Source organism: Pleurodeles waltl, chromosome 2_1, assembly GCF_031143425.1.
Source record: "Pleurodeles waltl isolate 20211129_DDA chromosome 2_1, aPleWal1.hap1.20221129, whole genome shotgun sequence".
In the NCBI taxonomy this organism is placed as follows: domain Eukaryota; kingdom Metazoa; phylum Chordata; class Amphibia; order Caudata; family Salamandridae; genus Pleurodeles; species Pleurodeles waltl.
Genome location: NC_090438.1, coordinates 541,248,567 through 541,269,342, shown reverse-complemented (window position 1 = coordinate 541,269,342; position 20,776 = coordinate 541,248,567). Strand labels below are relative to the sequence as shown.

General features: G+C 41.4%; 1 long non-coding RNA gene across 1 annotated transcript in view; it reads right to left on the bottom strand.

Annotated features, from left to right (window-relative positions):
• Nucleotides 1–20,776, bottom strand: part of LOC138258988 (uncharacterized) — an 82,913-nt gene that overhangs the window by 30,808 nt on the left and 31,329 nt on the right. Inside the window, exons 3-4 of the long non-coding RNA XR_011198618.1 lie at nucleotides 4,974–5,056; nucleotides 4,763–4,807 (exon numbers count right to left, since the gene is read on the bottom strand). This is a non-coding gene — a long non-coding RNA (uncharacterized lncRNA). The remainder of the gene's footprint in view (nucleotides 1–4,762; nucleotides 4,808–4,973; nucleotides 5,057–20,776) is intronic.

The window sequence follows — 20,776 nt, the reverse complement described above, 5'->3', positions numbered from 1 at the left end:
GAAATGCCCCAAAACAAAACATGGACACATCACATTTTCCCAAAGAAAACTGAGCTGTTATTTGCAAAGTGCCTAGCTGTGGATTTTGGCCTCTAGCTCGGCTGGCAGCTCGGGAAACCTAGCAAACCTATACATTTATGTAAAGTAGACACCTAGGGGAATCCAGAATGGGGTGACTTGTGGGGCTCTCAGAAGGTTCTATTACCCAGAATCCTTTCCAAACCTCAAAATTTGGCAAAAAACACACTTTTTCCTCACATTTAGGTGATAGAAAGTACTGGAATCTGAGCGGAGCCACAAATGTCCTTCCACCCAGCATTCCCCAAAGTCTCCCAATAAAAATGGTACCTCACTTGTGTGGATAGGCCTAGTGCCTGCGGCAGGAAATGCCCCAAAACAAAACATGGTTATATCACATTTTCCTAAAGAAAACTGAGCTGTTATTTGAAAAGTGCCTAGCTGTGGATTTTGGCCTCTAGCACAGATGGCACTTAGGGAAACCTAGCAAACCTTCACACTTTTGAGAACTAGACACCTAGAGGAATTCAGAATGGGGTGAACTGTAGGGTTCTCACCAGGTTCTGAAACCCAGACTCCTTTGCAAACCTCAAAACTTGGCAAAATAAACACTTTTTCCTCATATTTCGGTGATGAAAGGTTCTGGTACCTGAGGGGAGCCACAAACTTACTTCTACCTACACTTCCCCCAGGTCTCTCAATAGAAATGGTACCTCACTTGTGTGGGTAGGCCTCGTGCCTGCAGCAGGAAATGCCCCAAAACAAAACATGGTTATATCACATTTTCCAAAGAAAACTGAGCTGTTTTATTAAAAGTGCCCAGCTGTGGATATTGGCCTCTAACTCATCTGGCACTTAGGGAAACCTAGCAAACCTATACATTTTTGAAAACTAGACACCTAGGGGAATTCAGAATGGGGTAACTTGTGTTTTTTTTTAGCAGGTTCTATTACATAGAATCCTTTGCAAACCTCAAAATTTGGTAAAAAACACACTTTTTCCTCACATATCTTTGATAGAAAGTTCTGGAATCTGAGAGAAGCTACACATTTCCTTCCACTCAGCATTTCCCCAAGTCTCCCAATAAAAATGGTACCTCACTTGTGTGGGTAGGCCTAGTTGCTGCAACAGGAAATGCCCCAAAACAAAACATGGTCACATCACATTTTCCCAAAGAAAACTGAGCTGTTATTTGCAAAGTGCCTAGCTGTGGATTTTGGCCTCTAGCGCAGATGGCACTTAGGGAAACCTAGCAAACCTATGCATTTTTGAAAACTAGACACCTAGGGGAATTCAGAATGGGGTGACTTGTAGGGCGCTCACCAGCTTCTTTTACCCAGAATCCTTTGCAACCCTTAAAATGTGGCAAAAAAAAAACACCTTTTTCTCACATTTCGGTGATGGAAAGTTCTGGAATCTGAGGGGAGCCACAAACTTCCTTATGCCCAGCATTACCCCAGGTCTCCCGATAAAAATGATACCTCAGTTGTGTGGGTAGGCCTAGTGGCCGGGACAGGAAATGCTCCAAAACAAAACATTGTCACATCACATTTTCCCAAAGTAAACTGAGCTTTTTTTTTCCAAAGTGCCTAGATGTGGATTTTGGCCTTTAAGTCGTCTGGCACCTAAGGAAACCTAGCAAACCTAAACATTTTTTAAAGCTAGACAGCTATGGGAATTGAGAATGGCGTGACATGTAGGGGTCCAACCAGGTTTTGTTACCCAGAATCCTTTGCAAACCTCAAGATTTGTCTAAAAAAGCATGTTTTCCTCACATTTCGGTGATGGATGGTTCTGGAATCTGAGGGGAGCCACTAACATCCCTCTTCCTAGTGTTCCTCTAGGTCTCCCGATAAAAATGATACCTCACTTATGTGGGTGGCTCAGGTGCCTGCAACAGGAAGAGGCCAAAAATGTGTAGAGATTGAGGTGTCTAGTTTAAAAAAATGTCTGGGTTTGTAGGTTTTCCTAGATGACCGCCGCACTCAAGGCCAAAAACACAGGCGACCCCCCTAGAAAAACAGGTTGTGTTGTAATAGATCATTTTGATGTGTCCACGTCCCTCTGTGATGTTTGAAACACTAAAATTGTGAAAAGAAATGCACTTAGGTTATGTTAAGAAGACCCCTCACCCACCAACACAGTTGATGGCATGCTTCATCATCAGGCTCCCACTCAAGACCTAGCATGTCATGGGTGTGCTCGGATGCCTGATTACAGCGTAGCAGGTTTTGTCATTTTGACCACACAGTCATTTTTACCACACATACTGGTTGTATTTGGCACGAGTGTGAGTGATGGTTCAGAAGATCAAATTTTATTCACAAGAGATTTCACAAAAATGAAATTCACTGTTAATAACTGAAATGCCAAAAAACTGAACCAAGAAGTCACAACTCATGAGCTGTACAGCCACGTCAAGGCACCAACCGCTTTACAGTCCATTCACACACCTTTCATACATGACATGCACAAGGCCATTCATGTCACCAACCGCGGGCCCAGCCCATTACAACAATCACATCAGCAGGCAGCGCCATTCAAGGGCCCCTCACTTTCATACACCCACATTCCTGATACAGAAATCACACCAGCTGATGGGAGTGTGTGTACTGGCATTTGACTGGCAGTGTGTTGCAATGGTCAACATTTACACTATTAACACTGCCAGCCAAGCGCCACTCCACACACACCGCCATCACTTTTTTTTTCAACAAAAAAGAGCCCACAAACTAATTACAAATAAGTTCAAAACTACAAACTAAAAAGCTCTAACTAAATGCATGACAGTAATGCCAACTGTGAAACTGAGCAAAAAATATAAAAAAATACAGAGCAGGCAGTTTTCACTCATGGTAGTTGCCAATAATTCTTTTGAATGTAGTAACTTCTAAAACAGTTGACCACACAGCCCAGGCTTAGAAGGACAATCAGGGCAGTAGTTCCAGGTCTCCCTCCGGATACCTCATTGGGCACAGACTCTACATTTCTTAGTGGGAAAGTGTTTTTTGGGAGTGGGAAGAATGTGATCAGGAAAGTGGTGATCTTTCAATCTAGCCACATCGTCCACCACTGCTACTCTAGGAACTCTTGCCTGTTCCACCACAATAAGGCTCTCTGTCACCGACTACTGAAATTTAACAAATTTTATCCTTAACTCAGGGAAACAATCCTTGAGCACAATAAAAGCATTACACATTGCTAAATGAAACAAATGGATGGCCAACTTTTTATACCAAATGTAAGACTTACGAATAGCAGTGTAAGATTTCAACCTCTGGTCTACTCTATGAACACCACCCATGTGTTCAGTGTAGTCTAAAATGCACACTGGTTTGGGTACTTCACCAACTTGACCCCCAACAGCCACAGGTGAAGTACTCTCATCATGTATTTCCATGTTAACATTTAGACATCCATTCTGTCTGCAAATTGCAGAGCTAGCAGCTCATCATTTTGCAAGGCACTGAACTGTCCCCTCTCACGTTTTTCACAGACAAGCTCTCTTGGATAGCCTTTCCAGTTAGAGATGATTGTGCCACACGCTATAGTGTCCACTCTGAACAATTCCTTGAACAACTGCACGCCAGTGTAGAAGTTATCTACATACAAATGGTGTCCTTTGTTAAACAGTCTACCAAGTTCCCACACAATTTTCCCACTAACTCCAAAAGTGGAAGGACAACCAAGGGGGTCAATACTGGAATCCCTACCAGTGTAGACCCGGAAATTATACACATATCCTGTAACACTTTCATACAGCTCATACATCTTAATTCGATTCCGTGCCCTCTTTCTAGGAATGTACTGCTTAAAAACCAAATGCTGTTGAATAGGACCAAAGACTCATCTACAGATATTTCTTTCCCTGGAACATAAACCTCTGAAAAACGATCTACAAAATGATCAAGGACAGGCCTAATCTTAAAAAGACGGTCACAATCAGGGTGATCTCATGGCAAGACTAAAGAATTGTCAACAAAATGTAGCATCCAAAGAAGAAGCAAATACTGATTACGAGTCATGGTTGCAGGAAATATAGCCGTTGCCATCAAGGGACTAGTTGACCAATAAGAAGCCAATGACGGCTTCCTTATAAACCCCATCAAAAAAGTCAGACCCGGGAACTTTTTCAACTCTTCCAGATTTGTGGGAATCCATTGGGTAACTCTGCACTGAGGCCTAAGTCTGGCAGCGTTGTCCCACAAATACTGCTCCGCATGCAAATAAGTCTGCTCAAGAATTTCTTCCAAGAATACATCGTCCATAAATAACTGAAAGAAATTGACAGGCAAAACGTTTTCCATATTGACTCTACACCCTGGGAGACCAGTAAAGCACCTGTGGCTGCTCCTTGTTTGGGGCAATCCAGGTGTCAGGTCTTCCAATGGGAAACCTTTCAGCCCCAGGCGGCTGCACTATTGGCACATCAATGTCATCAGATTGGCTTCCTCATCAGAAGATTCCTCTCGGCCAGAAAACTCACTGCCAGAATCTCTCACTTCCTCCTCTGCCTCAGATGCAAAGTCAGTGTCATAATCATGGTCAGAAGACAACTCAAAAAGCATGACAACATCCTGCTGAGCGGCCACTCTGCGGCTAGCCATGATCCTTTCTAACAACAAATGGATTGGCAACAACAACCAGCACTGTCTAAAATAAGTAACAAACAAAGTGTGGCTTTATCACAAAGAGTTATGTACTAAAAAATTATACCAATCACTTGCCTGAAAAAGCTACTCACCAGCAACTACTCTGCACAGACACAGCAATCACCAATGATATCCCACTAAAAAGAAAAACAGAAAAGCAAATTAGACATAAGACAACACAAATATCATTGTGCACAGATCTAAGGAAATTTCACACACAATCCTGCATTTAGTACACCACCTACAAACATGTCATTCATGCATGTCAACAATACTCCTTTTGAGTTAATTGCTTTTACTTACTTAAAACATGCAATTATGCAAACCGAAGGTAAACTACTGTCAAAACCGCAAGGATCCACAGAAAAGGAAGCAAAAGCTTTAAACTAGAATTAAAAAGAGAAATAAACTGTTATAATCACAAATACAAATACTTCGCCAGTTGACACACACCCCTCTACCAAGCATTTACAACTTTTCCTTGGTGCCTAAGTGGATTCTGCCCCCCAGGGGGACAGATGGGCCTACAAAAAAATAGGCCGATCTGCCCTCAACGGAGGCAGAAATGGCCGTCAGTAATGTGCCTCCCCCACACTAAACACACACACACACACCCACAAGATCCCTGGTGCCTAAGTGGATTCTGCCCCCCAGAGGGGACAGAAATGGCCAACAGTTCTGTGCCCCTAGCACAAAAAAAACAAAGGTGAACAAAAAAAAATTCTCTGCCATCTTGGTGGCTTCTGCCCCCCTTGGGGGCATATGGGCCTAAATAAATAGGCTTATCTGACCCCAAGGGGGGGCAGAAATAGCCAACACTAATGTGCCCCCAAGACACAAAAAACACACACGCACACCACCACAATCCCTGGGGCCCAGTGGGTTTTGAAGCCCCCAGGGGCAAGATTGGCTGAAAATATGGCCGATCTAGCCCCGGAGGTGGGGGGGAAACATATAGAAAAATATATAGAGATATATATTGACAAATATTGCCCGCAGGGCAGCTACCCTTGCCTGAGGGGTCGCTGCCCTAAAACAGACAGTAAAAAACATCCTTGGCGTCTAGTGGGTTTCGAACCCCAGATAGAATAATGCTCCCAGGAGAGCGAACTTTGCCTAAAAGGCAACCGTGGCCGAGGGTGAGCCCAGGTCGTCCAAGGCATGCAAGGGGTTAACTTACTGAAAAGGAAACAAGAAACTACATTTAGTTATACGCCTCCTCATGGGACATTAGACAGTAATATTTCATCAGGCAGGACGGTCACTTTCTTCTGGCGTCAGTTGACAGCAATATCAGGACAGTGCATAGCACAGGACGCACTTAGGACAGATCAGCAGTTCAGAATTAGTTGGGCTTATTAGTACTGAACAGCATAACAGAATAGGGCAATTAAAACTAAAATGATAAAACCCATCAGGGGACTTGGAGGAAACAGTGGGTGACAGCAGATTTAAGACAAGTACAGACAGACTCTGACAGAGTCCTGGACAGCTTAGATACAGGGGTGAACTAACTCCAAATTTCAAAGTCTCAATTCCAGCGCAGAAACAACACGCAAGGAGGGCGCGGACCTGAATAACGGCGCTATGCTGGCTTCGCACCATTATTTAATGCCTGGTTCAGACCAAGAATTAGAGTGTAGGTAGGCTAATTTCCATTGTGAAACACCATGGAATGGGCACAAAGATGCCCACCCCAACCCGCAGCAACACCACCACCCACACCACAGGGACACTACAGGTGGGGGACCCCATCCCGGATAAGTTTAGGTGAGTATATTTTTTATTTTATTTTACTGCCTTTCATTGGACCCCCTGCCTGGCATTGGGTATGTAGGGCTTGCTCAGGGGACACTGGTCCCCTGTTGTGGGCATTGAAGTGGTAGGCATGACTCCTGTCTATAGTTAGACAGGAGTCATGTTTGTGGCTGCTTGTGCATAAAAGAAATTATACTAGGCTGATAAGCGGCAGTAATGTTGCCGCCAACCAGCCTAACCTCATTTCTGACCCCCTAATGCATCTTTTTTTATATTAGCCATTCCTTAGCACCATCATGCATCATTACATAAATATGGCGCACAGCTGGTGCTATGGAATGGTGTTAGCTCACACTAAATAAAATGACGCACAACTGAGTTAGCCGCGTTGTGCGCCATTTTCCGTATTTGGGCCCCTGAATACCTCTATTATGTCCACTCCCATCTACTTCACTGTCTACTCAATTTTAGGATACCAACCAGTCACTCAAACTCAGACTTCACCCCTGAACCCCAGCTCTAGTTTCCCTCATAAAAACAACACAGCCAAACTCCTCTGCACCATACTTGCCTCCACCAATGTCTCAAACTCCATCACCCACAATCATCACCTTCATTCTCTTCACCACCTTTTCTCCCTAATTAATAACCTAGTTCTTCTCCTTCTACAACATGTCCCTACACAAGGCATCATATCTCCAGTCACCTGCATGTCTCCCCTAAAACCCTAAACTGCCCTCTTTCTACATCCATAACACCTATGCTGCTACCTTCAGTCAGACTCTTCCTCTTCTTGAAGACTGCTTACCATTGCCCTGCCACACTCTCTTGGCCCTCACCTCTTTCTCACCTTCCCTGCATCATTCGGCTTACAGAAAACACTAGTTATGCCTAAACACATACATAACCGTCTACCCTCACTACTACAGATTCCTGATTGCCACAGCACAAAACCACACTTCTAGTGCAACCATTCCATGACATTGCTACTCTTGCTTCAATACTTCTCTTTCTGTTACAAAAGGGCAAGGGTATATTTCATCAGCACATTTTCTGAAAAAGATCAATATAATTCCAAAGGGAGATCAGCTTCTAGACAATGAAGAGTTAGATTTCTCCATTTTAAATTTTTTTTTTAAATATGCATTTTCAAAGATGGCCTTGTGTTAGCCTAGGAGTCCCTATGGTGTCTATCCTCTATTTGTGTTAGTTAGGGGGATTCATTTAAGGGGCAGGGGGTTTTATTATTGTACATTCCAGGAGAATGAGGGTCTTCTAATCCACATTTACACATATGTTATAGTTTAGATGCGTAACACCCTTAATTCATTTAATTTACTACATCCAGATTAAATTTATAATTATACATTGTAATTGTAATTGCATTTATATAGTGCTTAGTAACCACTGACAAGGTGTTGAAGCACTTTTCGGCGATGAGCATGCTACTTCGGAACCGAAAAAAGATTAGTGGTGAATTTGTATAGGGAAATAAGTTATTCTGAGTGGTGGACGTGTGAATCTGTTAGTTGACTTGAATAGGATGATGGAGGGATGGAGGAGGAAAGAGTCTAGAAAATGTTATTTGAGAGATCATAGTAGTAGGATAAGGTTTGGGATGAGTAAAAGGGGAGCTTTAGGATGGTAGAGTCTAGAAATTAGGGAGATCATAGTAGTAAAATGAGGTTGAGGATGAGTCAAAGGAGGGAAATATGAAGGTAGAATTTAGAAAGGGTTATTTGAGAGTTCATAGTAGTAGAATGAGATTTGTGATGAGTCAGAGAGTGGAGATAGAGGATGCATAGAGAGAAGCATAGGAAGAGACATAGAGATGTGAATTGAAGAGTCAACCTTTTTTTCCCTCTATAGTAGGAGTAAAGTAATAAATATATAGATAAATAACTACATAGAAGGGGCAAACATAATTTTTTATTTTATTTTAATTTGATATTTTCCCCAATATTTCTATATTAAAGCACTTGTTTACAAAACTGTTATGATAATATTTATACATTGTGATAGATAAATAAAACAGAGGCCCATAAGAATCTAATCAAATAGCATATATTGGAACTATGCAATTGCCTATATACATGTTAAGCATAAAATAATATATATATATATATATTTAACCATAAGTAATATATAAATTAGTTAAGCAGACCTAAAGAATATCTATATATTTTTAAAAAACATAGTTAGTATGTGTTCTTGTGCAAAGAAATATATAGATTTAAATTCAGACATATTCTCAAATTATAAATGTTTACATGCACAGGGGTATGCTGTACATTAGTGCTTGACTATAGTGGTTATGTAGGAAAGTCTTCTGAAGATAAGATAGTTATCCATGGATTTTATGCTTGGGGTAATGTAGTTCATACTTTGGCAGCTTGAACAGAGAAAGATGAACTACCTATGTTTTTTTCCCTTGTATGGTGGGGTTTTGAGGCAAAGAACCAATCTGCAATGGTGGTCCCTTTGTTGAATGTATTTGGTGATTTTATTCTTGATGAAAACCGGTCCTGTTCCATGTATTCCTTTGTGGGTGATGCAAAGCAGCTTGAAGGTGGATCTTCTAGCAACCGATAACCAATATAGGGCCCTCAAGGCAGGGAAGATTTGGGCTTGTGGCTTTACATGTAGGAGTAGTCTGGCAGCAGAGTTTTGAATTCATTGTAGTCTTTTCATAGTTAATAAAGGGTATCCATGGTAGAGGCCTTTTTCGTTTTAAATAGTACAAGAGAGATAGTAGCCTGGATCTTCTGTGGAAATCCTGAGTGGAATCCTGCTTGAAAGTATGACATTATCTTCACTGAATTTTGACATCTGGTTAAATACTGCTCCTTCTATCAATTTGCCCAGGAATGGGCCGTTTATAATTGGTATGTAGTTGTTGGGGTCATCTGGTACAGGTTTGATCTCTTTAAAAATAGGCTCTTGTATGCCTTTTTAGGTCTTCTGGAAAGATCCCCATCGTTAAAGAATTATTGGTGATCCTTCTTACTGGTGTGGCAGCAGAGGTAGTTGAAAGAATGTTCTTGAAGATTTGTGATGGACAAGGGTTAGAAGGGAAGCCGGCTAGCCTACTTACTTTGGCAAGATCTATAATTCACTTTGTGATATGTGTTTGAAGGAATGCAGAGTCTGGGGTAGCCTTCTCTTGAAGGGAATTGTTGGAAATTGGTGCTGGTGCTTTTCCTTTGTTTTAAATAGGAGTTTAGCGTGTCTGCTTTGGTTGTGTAATGATTTACCTCAGTGAATTCTTGAGTGATGGGAAGAGTTCTTTCTGTGCATTTAGATTTACAAAATTCATTGATTTATTTGCAAATTTAACATTTTTAACTCTGTCTGAATAGTACCTTCTTGTTAGCTTTTTTGATTGCTGACTTGTATATTCCATTAAGTTTGTGTAGGTGAAGTTAGTCTTGATTGTTGTTTTTAGCTCTGTATTTCTCCAAAATGCTTGTTTTCTTTTGTCTTATTTTGTTGCTATTCGTGGTGTTAGGAAATCAAAGGCTTCCTATAGCCACTTATAAAGTTGAATGAAATGTATTGTGTCCATGTCTGTGTCGGATGTTAGTTGTGTTACTAAGTATTCAGAAATTAGTTTGTTCCGCGGTCGACAGGTGGATGCACTGAAGGTTGCCTTAGGTGGGTTTATTTGTGGTGTTTTTTGTTGGAAAGCTACCAAATGGTGGTCCGACCATGTGACTGGAGCTATCCTTTGAAAGGTAACTATTTCTGGATTTGCAAAAATGACATCTACAATGTGTCCAGCGATCTGTGTGGGTTTGTGGATGATCTGATGTAGGTTCAGTGTGACTAGGCCAGTGATGATAGTTTTTGGATGGGGCATATTGGGTTTTCCAAACCGAATATTTAGGCCACCATGAATGCACAAGCTGGAGTATAGTATTTTAAGGTTTGAAACTGTATCTAAGAATTTGTCTGGGAAAGTTGATTGCTAGGAGGTGGTCTGTAAAGCAGGAGGAAGTTGGGGTAGGGTTGCATCTGGTGATGAGGGTGCCCCACAACCTTGTATGGAAATATCAGTTTAGGTGAGATTTATAGCTTGCTTGAATATAGCAGCTAGTCCAGCTCCTCTTTTGCCTATATGTTTTTGAGTGATAGTTTAATACCCTGAAAGAATGGCTTCATGCATCACTGGAGCCATGTCGTCTCCCAACCATGATTCAGTTATGAGGAGTAAGTCAGGTTGTGTTTCAGTGAGTAGGTCGCAGATGTGTTGCTCGTTTTTAGAGAGTGAACGAGCATTTATTAGTAGGCAGTTTAGAGATTGCATTTTGCTGGCTGTTTGACTTTGTTTTCTGGAAAAGTGAGCAATATTCTTGGAACTTGTAGCAGGTGTTCTATTAGTGTTGGTATTATTTGCTAAACCCGTCCCACGAAATGAATGTAATAGGCACCAACAAACAACCCTACGCTCAAAACTCACCTTAACAACAAACTAAATTTTTTTGCAAGTTGAGCATTTTTTACAAACCGTTCTACCTCCATAGACACTATGACAAAGCAGGTCTTGCCTCTCGGCAAAGGGGAGGAGTCACAATGACTCACCATTTTCCTGCACTGGTAAGACCAACAGTCTACCTCAGCCAAGCTAGGCCAGTCCTTACCTCTGTTGGCACGTCTGACCTTCATAAGTAAACTTGCAAGGGGACGCGAATAGGTCAATGAACCTTTTGACTCGCAATTAAGATGTTCCCATCATAATTCCAGTACATGCAGATCAATAATCAATAACCAATACTCAATATCAACAATCAACAATAATCAATAACTTTAAAAATCAATAGAGTCAGTGATTGTCACACACCAAGACATTTCAGCCATGAATAACCAAACCTCTTAGTAAAAGTCTGAATATTTATTTCCCTATATTAACAATGCTAAGGTCATGTAGATTAATCTCAAAATCAAATGAAACGCAGACAGAAACAATACTGGATGTCCAAAGCGGCGGAAGAAACTAATTAAAGCTTGAACTACGACACACTCTAAGGTTATGGTGCAAATTAATAACAAGGTCAACTGCGTCCATATGATCACATACATTCGAGTTCAGAAGAGAAATTCATCAAGCATCATTCCCTATTAGCAGAATTTCATTAGTGAGGATCCTTAACTAACACCAGATTAGCATCAGCATGTTGGGCTTCATGCATAACAATTTAGTAACACGAATTTGGAAAAACATCTAACTATGGCTCTAACAAAACAGTGTGGTTGGTGCCTAGAAAGAAAAGGCAAATATGCATGATAATCAACATTCTAACTCCTAATACCTATCCTCAATGTGGATCAGCAAACCGAGTCAGTCTTCATCCTCAGGACATCAGTCGATCAGCAAGGCATCACGATTCAGCATCAAAGTTCACAAAATGCAAAGTCTTTAAACAAAAAAGTTTAGCACGCTTCTTGTCAAGAAGCACAAGAAAATATTGACCTTTCGGCCAGCAAGAAAATGGGCAATGATGGTTAATGGCAAAATGAGGAATGCTCCTTTCTTCTCAGTGCAGTCTCGTTACATTTACATCACTAAAACCATTTCCTAAATCCCTATTGGTCAAGGGATCGCATGTTCACACTTTGTCCAATAAAACTAAAACTCCAAATCTATGAATTCTACGATTACTCCTTTCACATGTCGTTGATTGGTCATCCTGCAATGTCCTCATCACCCGACTCGTCAGGTACTCCAGTCAGTGTCTCCATTGTTCTCCTCATGAGAAAGTCAGCCTTACACACATTACACACAGAATGTTACATTAGCAAGAACTGCATCTTCTACCAGTCGATTCTCATGAGAAAAGATTCTCAGCTACGAGCACATTTAAACAATACAATGGAAAATCACAGTTTAACTCTCTAGGACAGCCATGTATTGAAACCTTCAGAAATACAGCTTGACATGAGGCCTGGCAAGTAGGCCAAGACCTTCGCTAAATTAAGGCCTACGACTAATAAAGCTAATACATAATACATAACCTTCAATATGACATATTACTACATTAGTCAAACATATATTCAACATTTCACAGTATTAGACTACTAATAAGTACACTTCATGAACCCTGGTGGCCACTCACCGTAATCACAATTTCAAATGTGTGCTTTATTTTTCTACGTTATTATATTTTCTTTTCAAATCCCTTCCTCAGAATACATGAACACTCATTCATAATTTTTATTAAAACACCTGCGCTAGCACCTCCCTCCTTCCCCCACCACTCTTCCTCTTCTGGTCCCATCCTCTTTGTTGCACACGAACAGCGAAGTGTTGAGGGGTCGGGTGTAGTGGGATATGGCACTGGCTCCCAAAGGGGACTGGTGGCAGAGATTCTATGCACGGCCTTTCAAAGGCCTAAAGCTTGCAGTCGTGCGGCTCAAGCTTCAGTAGCACCAGTTGGGTGTCAATTTATATTGAACATAGAATAAACACTCTTTCTTCTTTGTGTTGTGTGAACCAACTCACTCATTTATTCAAACGTTATACTTGAAGAGCTCTGTAAAACCAAAACATCCTTTGCCTACTCTGGTGCGCAGTCCAGAGGCTTTTTCAAGGCTAGTTGAAGAGTTAGGCTAGGTCTGAGCCTAAATACGTACCTGCAGTCTAACATTTGTTGATTTCTCACAACTATTTTGAAATGCTGGATCCTGGAATTAAGGTAGTCTGTGATTAACAGGATGAGGGCCCCTTTAAATCAAACCATGTTTTATCTCTTGAGAAATGGCTTTTACATCAAGCAAGCAGTCAGTCTTGGAAGCATATCTGCGGTCTGCTTCTGTCTGATTTGCCATATGGTCAGAGGCTGTCTTGGTTTAACTTTATTACCTATAAAGGTAAGGAGTGGGATTATTCTGGTGAGGAGGAGGATACGTACACAGCTGAGTCTGAACCTCTGGGGTTGATAAAGGCAAGAGGTAATAGTGATATTATTCTTAATATAAATCCCTCCAGGGCAGGTAGTCCAGATAATATTGTAGCTAAATAAATTTGGGCCTAACCAAATCCAACTCAGTCTTGGCCCTGCTGCAATGGGACCGTACAGCCCCAACTGCTGGGTCAGGTCCACCCTGAACTGGAACACAAGCAACCCATGACAGGTTTTGCCCTAGTTAGGGCTCATCAGCCAGATGTAGCTTAGGTCCAGTGATACAGTGTTTATGGGGCCCATGTCTGGACATACCTGTCCCACTTAGGGCAACAGAATAAAATATACAAAAAAGATGGGTGGAATTCTTGAATAATTCTTAGCCACTGATAATTACTTTGCTGCATTCCACCATGCCACCTCAGTTCGGATCCAGCCAATCTATATCAATCTTGACCCGCTTCAATGGGAACAGTCCAACCAAAACTGCTAGGTAAGGACTTCACCATTTTGAAAAGCTGTGTGGTGGGCGTTCAGCTACACTGCTGATCAATGCCTTTCATTGTTAAATACATTCTCATGCTTGATTTAGAGTAGAACTTTAAGCTTGAGCTTCAAACATTGATTGGTTACTAGGGGGCTGTTTGAAACATCATTTTCAGTTCTATCTGCCAGTCTTATGCTCCAAGCCACTATGGGATGAGATGGCTTAAGATTTATGTATATTGTGAGATATTGCTCTCTTTGACATATATTATATTTTGTATGCTGCCATTCATTGATGGGTCAATTTAGTCCATTAGCATTGGAAAGGGAATTGAGTAAGTAAGTAGAGGAAATATCATCGTGGACAGGTTAAATGTTTGCAAATGAAAATCAGTTTGTTGCGATTTTTCAATCTCAGTTAAGATACCAGGTTTACTGTAACAGTTTACAATGTGACCTAGATTATCTGTCTGGACAGAAGAGTTTATCTTTGTTTTTACCTTGGGTAGGCAATTGTGTGACTCTTCTTTAAGAGTTTACTGGATGCAAAAAGCATCAAAGTGGTTATCTGGTCACATCAGACTGGGATAAAGTCACAAGTTCAAGCTGACTGCGGTGGAGCATTGGTCAGAAACAAGGACCAGGCTAGGCCTGCTGAACAAAGTACCTTAAATCTGAGTTGCAGATTATTTTGAGGTCCTGTGTCGAGGATGCATCACGCAGGGGCAGCTGCAAGGTCTTGCATTAAGAGTGCACGGAGGATGCATCATGTAGTAGTGATTTCAAGGTGCTGCAGGGCTAAGGTGCAAGGTCTTGAGTATAGAATGCATCGAGGATGCACCGGGCAGCGGTAATTTCGAAGAGATGCAGGTTCACGCATCAGTGATGCGTTGTGCTGCAGTACATGGAGGTATTTGCTGTGTAACTTACGTTGGTCTTTTTTGACAAGTGGGTTTCTTGTAACAGGCATATCTGTGCTCCTGATTTCTTGAGTTACCCCGACCAAAAATGCATTTTTAATCATTATTGTAATTCTTTATAAAGTGTTTATGCATGTATGCGTTTATGTGTAAAGCGTTATGTTTTCTTTTTATGGACTGTTTAATGAGACTGTCGGTCTCTTCACCATACATCTTTCTTATACTTTGTGTAACCATCTTTCTTATACTTTGTGTAACCAGGAACTACCAGTGAATCCTCTTCTCCACGCTACACAACAAAGCCCATTCAGGCAGCACCATACTTCAACCCCTGAATATGTCAACCATCCTCCCCTTCATTATATCGCAATTGCTCCTCTTACACGAAGCAACAGGGTCCCACTGTTTGCAAATTGCAAGCCATCACAAACCGTTTTGCGATCGCAATGTAGTAAACGCAGAAAATGTATTGCTCACAAAAGATGCACATTTAACTCACTACTCTTCAAGTTGCACAATTTGTAACACAAAATTGTGATTACTCGAATGCAGTTCGCAGAGCCAATGTATGAAAAATGTGTAATTTGCAAATAGGTGGCAACACTGGATTTTTAAATCGCAAATTGCAAGTGGAAGCAGGTAGTAATCGGGTTAACAATATGAAATAGGGACTACAATGCATTGATGCTTCTTTACAATGACTACGCTGTAAACCATGCTATGGAGAATGAAGATTTTGGCAGAATAGAGAAGATGACTGGAGAGAATATTTAGGGGCAGGGCTATAACCTATGACCAAACTAAGGAAGAAAAATGTGGGAATTACAGGCTAAACAGACCATGTTGTTGATTTGCACCATGCTGTGCATAGGAACACACACAGAAGTGAGGCTATCCATGCACCCCTGTTTTCTACACTACTGGCATAAGGCAATTTATCATGTGGGTGTCACGGAATGCTCAGGTATTTTATTCCAAAAATCTCTGGATGACACTTTCTCTACAATAAACCCTCACATTGTCTCTCCAACACCCCTCAGAACCCGCAATATATCAAGGTTAAATTTTACAGGATTGCACAATTCCCACGTGTAATTTGATGTGCTCATCCTCTAAATTCCTGCACAGCAAGTGCAAAAACAGAAGAAATTTACAATACAAGTCATGTGCAATGCAGGCTGCCTCATACAAGAGCTAGTGGCACAATACCCTGGGGTACCGTCATTATTTCGAGTTCCAACACGGAAAACTCTACATCTTCTGGCCAGAGGAGACGGTTATGTTGGGCAAGTCAGTTCTTAAGAATCATGTCGAGGGACTAGGGATCACATAACACATACAGTGATTTATCTCTGTACACAGGCTCATAATGGGTGTTCTTGAATACTCATATGGAGAGTGCTCAACTCTACAATATACCCCTGAGACAGCAAGCAAAATCACTGCCATCAGGAATTGTCCTAGATGATTTCAAGTAAAGAACGATTAAAAATTCCAGCACCTCTGGCCTGGAAGCATTAAGGGGAGCTGAAAGAAGGGCACACGGTGTAGAGATCACAACCCTGCAATTTTGAAATAAGAACAAATGATGTTTGTTTGCCTGAATAAAAAAAATGTTGTGCTGTTTATTCACAGTTTTCATTAAACAACAAACACAAAACAACTGCCACAGGTGGCTGGCATGTAATGATGGCTAACTGTGAGTGAGCACAAACAACTATCACATATAAAAAGCATATATGTGACATCACTTCTCAGATAATATGACTCCTTCCTCTCTCTGAAAAATGATTGTCTTTCATTGGTGGACCCCGCCCCTTCTCCACCCCAACCCCCGCAACTTCTAGAGCAGCGTCCTATCAGGATGCCTGGCCTAGGCAGGCTGGTCTGCCTTGTTTCATCTTCATGTTTAAATTATTTTTCTAGTGAATGTGCTTAGAGAGTCAACACTATGTTTAGGGCAGTGGTGCGCTGCAGCAGGCCTTGGCGTTATCCTAGATGCAGTCTGCCATTTCACTCTGCATGTTAAATGCCCTTCACTGGAGGTCGCCACTGGGAGTAGCCAATTTCTCTACTACCGTCCTATGGTCTTGTGATCCAATAAGCATGTAGCATTTTTTACGTTTTTGTGTCAAACTCTCATGGTGGAGAACACAACACAACGGTTTGCAGCTTCTGTGAAATAATCCGTGCTGCGAGACGTGGCTTGGAAACCTTGGTGGATGTTGACCCTTTCCCATTTACATTAGATCTGAGTGCCTGATTGGTTTTCAGTTTTTCTACGGTACTGCCGACGTAACGCATCCAAAGACCATGCATTCCCTCCGGTAGGGACACCTTCCCCATCCTTGTGTGCAACCACTGGCCTAAATCTGATGCCACATCTGCGAGGCTTTATCAGTCTCTGGAGCTGTGTTTGAGGCCATGCCGTGGGCTCCGTGCACTGTTTAGGTATTTGTCCAGTAGGTTGTGGTGTTATGGGTTTGTGAAATTCGACGTTGCCAGTTAACCATGAGGGGGTTTTGCTGGTTGCAGGCGTGTGCCTGCCTTCTGCGGTCTGTCTGTGGGGCACTCCTCCTCAGCGTCTTCTGCCTCTTCTGTCTACATGTCTGCTGGGGAGCTTGATGTGATTGTCGCATGGAAGTTGTGACGCAAATTACCTTGCTTCGTGGTTGTGCAGCAGCCCATTCATGGTTATGTATTGAAAGCAACATTTCGATGAATGCATGAGTGTGATATTTTCTGCTTATTACACAATCACACCTGGTTCATGCATGGCAGGAATGTTAAATCAGACTTACACGTGGTCTGATACGTTGAGACTAACCTGACAGATTTATAGTTACAGATAATGGAATGCATTATGGCTCACTCACATCACAGCCTAAGGCGTCAGGGTTATCTCAGCGGCCTCTCCCAATGGGTTGGCGTTGGATCAGTGTATGGCCCCCAATTCAATGGCAGCAGCTTCTTCTGCTAGCTATATTCCTCTTTGTCCTGAAGTGTAGTTTTTGTTTATTTCTTCGCTACCTCTAATGGTGACTCCAATAGTATTATTGCCTGGCTGCATTCCGTATCATGTCCTCCTCTTTCTAGCCTCTGGCATTTCGTGACCCCTTTCAAGCAGCTCGTTTGTCAGTATTCCTAGCTCTTGTTCACTAACGTCTACTTCTTTTCCCATGCTCCTTCTTAATCTTCTGTCTCTCGTCTTTCCATTTCTACTGCTCTTTCGACTTGTATGTGGCTCGGCTCCTTTCCTCTAATCTACTCTGGCTTGCAATGTAGCAGTTGTGACTCAGTTACTGCATATGATTGCTGCTAGTGCAGTGTTTGCAATTTTACCACACCCGATTTCCAAGTTCCCGTTGGTACTGTAAGTGCGTCAGACCTTATTAAGTGAACTTACTTAAGGGAGACGCAAATAGGCCTATAGACCTTTTGACTGCGCTTCCAGTTGTACCCACCATATATCTCATACCAATAGAGATCAATAACATCAACTATCAATAACATCACTAATCAATAGGAATCAGTAATTTCCACCCACCATGACCTTTCAGTCATGAATAACCACACCTTTTTGTAAAAGTTAGTATTTTTATTTCCTTATATTAACAATGCCAATGTCATGTAACTTAGGGCCATATGTACGAACACTTTTTCCCATAGACACAGAATGGGTAAAAACCTTTGCTACATCTGGCCCTTATTCTCAAAATCAAATGATGAACATACAGAAACAATACTGGCTGACCAAAGCTGCAAAAGAATCGCATTCTAATTAAATCTTGAGCTACTACACGTTCTAGAATTACAGTACAAATTAATAGCAAGAATAACTGTGCAAACGAAATGACATACATTTAGATTTCAGCAAAGAAAATACATCAACTGTTATGTAGCAAACTTCATCAGTGAGAACCCTAACTAACATCAGATTAGCATAGCATGTTTGGGTTTCATGCAAAACAATTTAGTCAACACAAATTTAGAAAAACATCTAACTATGGCTCTATCAAAATAGCAGTTGGTATCTAGAAACAAAAGCAAATAGACATATCAATCAGTAACATTGTCAGTATAGCTGTCCTCAATATGGTTCAGCAAGCTGTGAGAGTTTTCGTCAACAGGACATCTGTTCGATCCGTAAGACATTAGGGTTCAGCATCAAAGTTCAGAAAAAGCAAAGTCGCTCTAAGCAGTAAAGTTAAGCATGTCACTTCTCGGGATGGTCAAGAAAATAATGGCGGTATCTCCTCTCATTGCAGTCTGGCTAATTTAGGTTTCCTAAAACTTCTTCCCACATCCTAATTAGTCAGAGAATTACATGTTTACATTCAGTCCAATGAAACTAAAACCTCAAATCTACAATTTTACTAATATATGGTTCACATGTTGATGACTGACTCCTCTTCTCCTGCTTCGTCATTCGGGTCATCTGTATCAATATTGTTGCAGCTTATACTCCAGTCAGTTCATCCATTGTCTTCTGCTGGGAACGTCAGTCTTACACATACTACAATATACATCGTTTCACAGGCAAGTACAGCGTCTTCTAGCAAGCAGTTTCTCATGAGAACTAACTTCACTTACGAACACATGGTCAGTACAGTGGAAAATCACAATTTAATTCTCTAAGCAGACATTTTATAAAACGCCTAAGAAATGCAACTTGACATGAGGCCGTTCAACTAGGCCAAGATCTCGCTAAGTTAAGTCCTACAATTAATAACACTAATACATAATGCACAACCCTTAATATGACATATTACTACATTAATCAAACATAAGCTCAACAATTCACGTTAACCCCTTCGCTGACAGGCCTTTTCCCCCTCAGGTGCCAAGCCCTTTTTTGGCTGTTTGGGGCAGTTTGCGCTTAGGCCCTCATAACTTTTTGTCCATATAAGCTACCCACACCAAATTTGCGTCCTTCTTTTCCAACATCCTAGGGGTTCTAGAGGGACCCAGACTTTGTGGGTTCCCCTCAAGGAGACCAAGAAATTCGCCAAAATCAGAAAACCCAATTTTTCAGCACAGTTTTGGCATTTTACTGGGACATACCCCGTTTTTACTATTTTTTGTCCTTTCAGCCTCCTTCCAGTTCGTGACAGAAATGGGTGTGAAACCAATGCTGGATCCCAGAAAGCTAAACATCCCTGAAAAGTAGAAAAAAATACTGAATTTAGCAAGCAGTAATTTGTGTAGATCCTACAAGGCTTTCCTACAGAAAATAACAGTTGAAATGAAAAAAATACTGAAATTGAGGTGAAAAAAACAGCAATTTTTCTCAACGTTTCACTCTGTAACTTTTTCCTAGGGGGTCAGATTTTTTAAAGCAATATACCGTTACGTCTGATGGACTCTTCTGGTTGCGGGGATATATAGGGCTTGTAGGTTCATCAAGAACCCTAGGTACCCAGAGCCAATAAATGAGCTGCACCTTGCAATGGGTTTTCATTCCATACCAGGTATAGAGCAATTCATTTGCTCAAATATAAAGAGTGAAAAATAGGTATCAAGAAAACCTTTGTATTTCCAAAATGGCACCAGATAAGGTGTTGAGAAGCAGTGGTTATTTGCACATCTCTGAATTCCAGGGTGCCCATACTAGCATGTGAATTACAGGGCATTTCTAAAAAACAAAGTATTTTTTAGATACTGTCTAACATTTGGAAGGACAAAAATGTAGAGAAAGACAAGAGGCAATAACACTTGTTTTGCTATTCTGTGTTCCCCCAAGTCACCCAATAAAAATGGTACCTCACTTGCGTGGGTAGGCCTAATGCCTGTGACAGGAAACATAACATGGGCACATCACATTTTTACATTGAAATCTGACGTGTTTTTTGCAAAGTCCCTAGCTGTAGATTTTGGCCTCTAGCTCAGCCGGCACCTAGGGAAACCTACCAAACCTGTGCATTTTTTAAAACTAGACACCTAGGGAAATCCAGGATGGGGTGACCTGTGGGGCTCTTACCAGGTTCTGTTACCCAGAATTCTTTGCAAACCTCAAAATATGGCCAAGAAAACACTTTTTCCT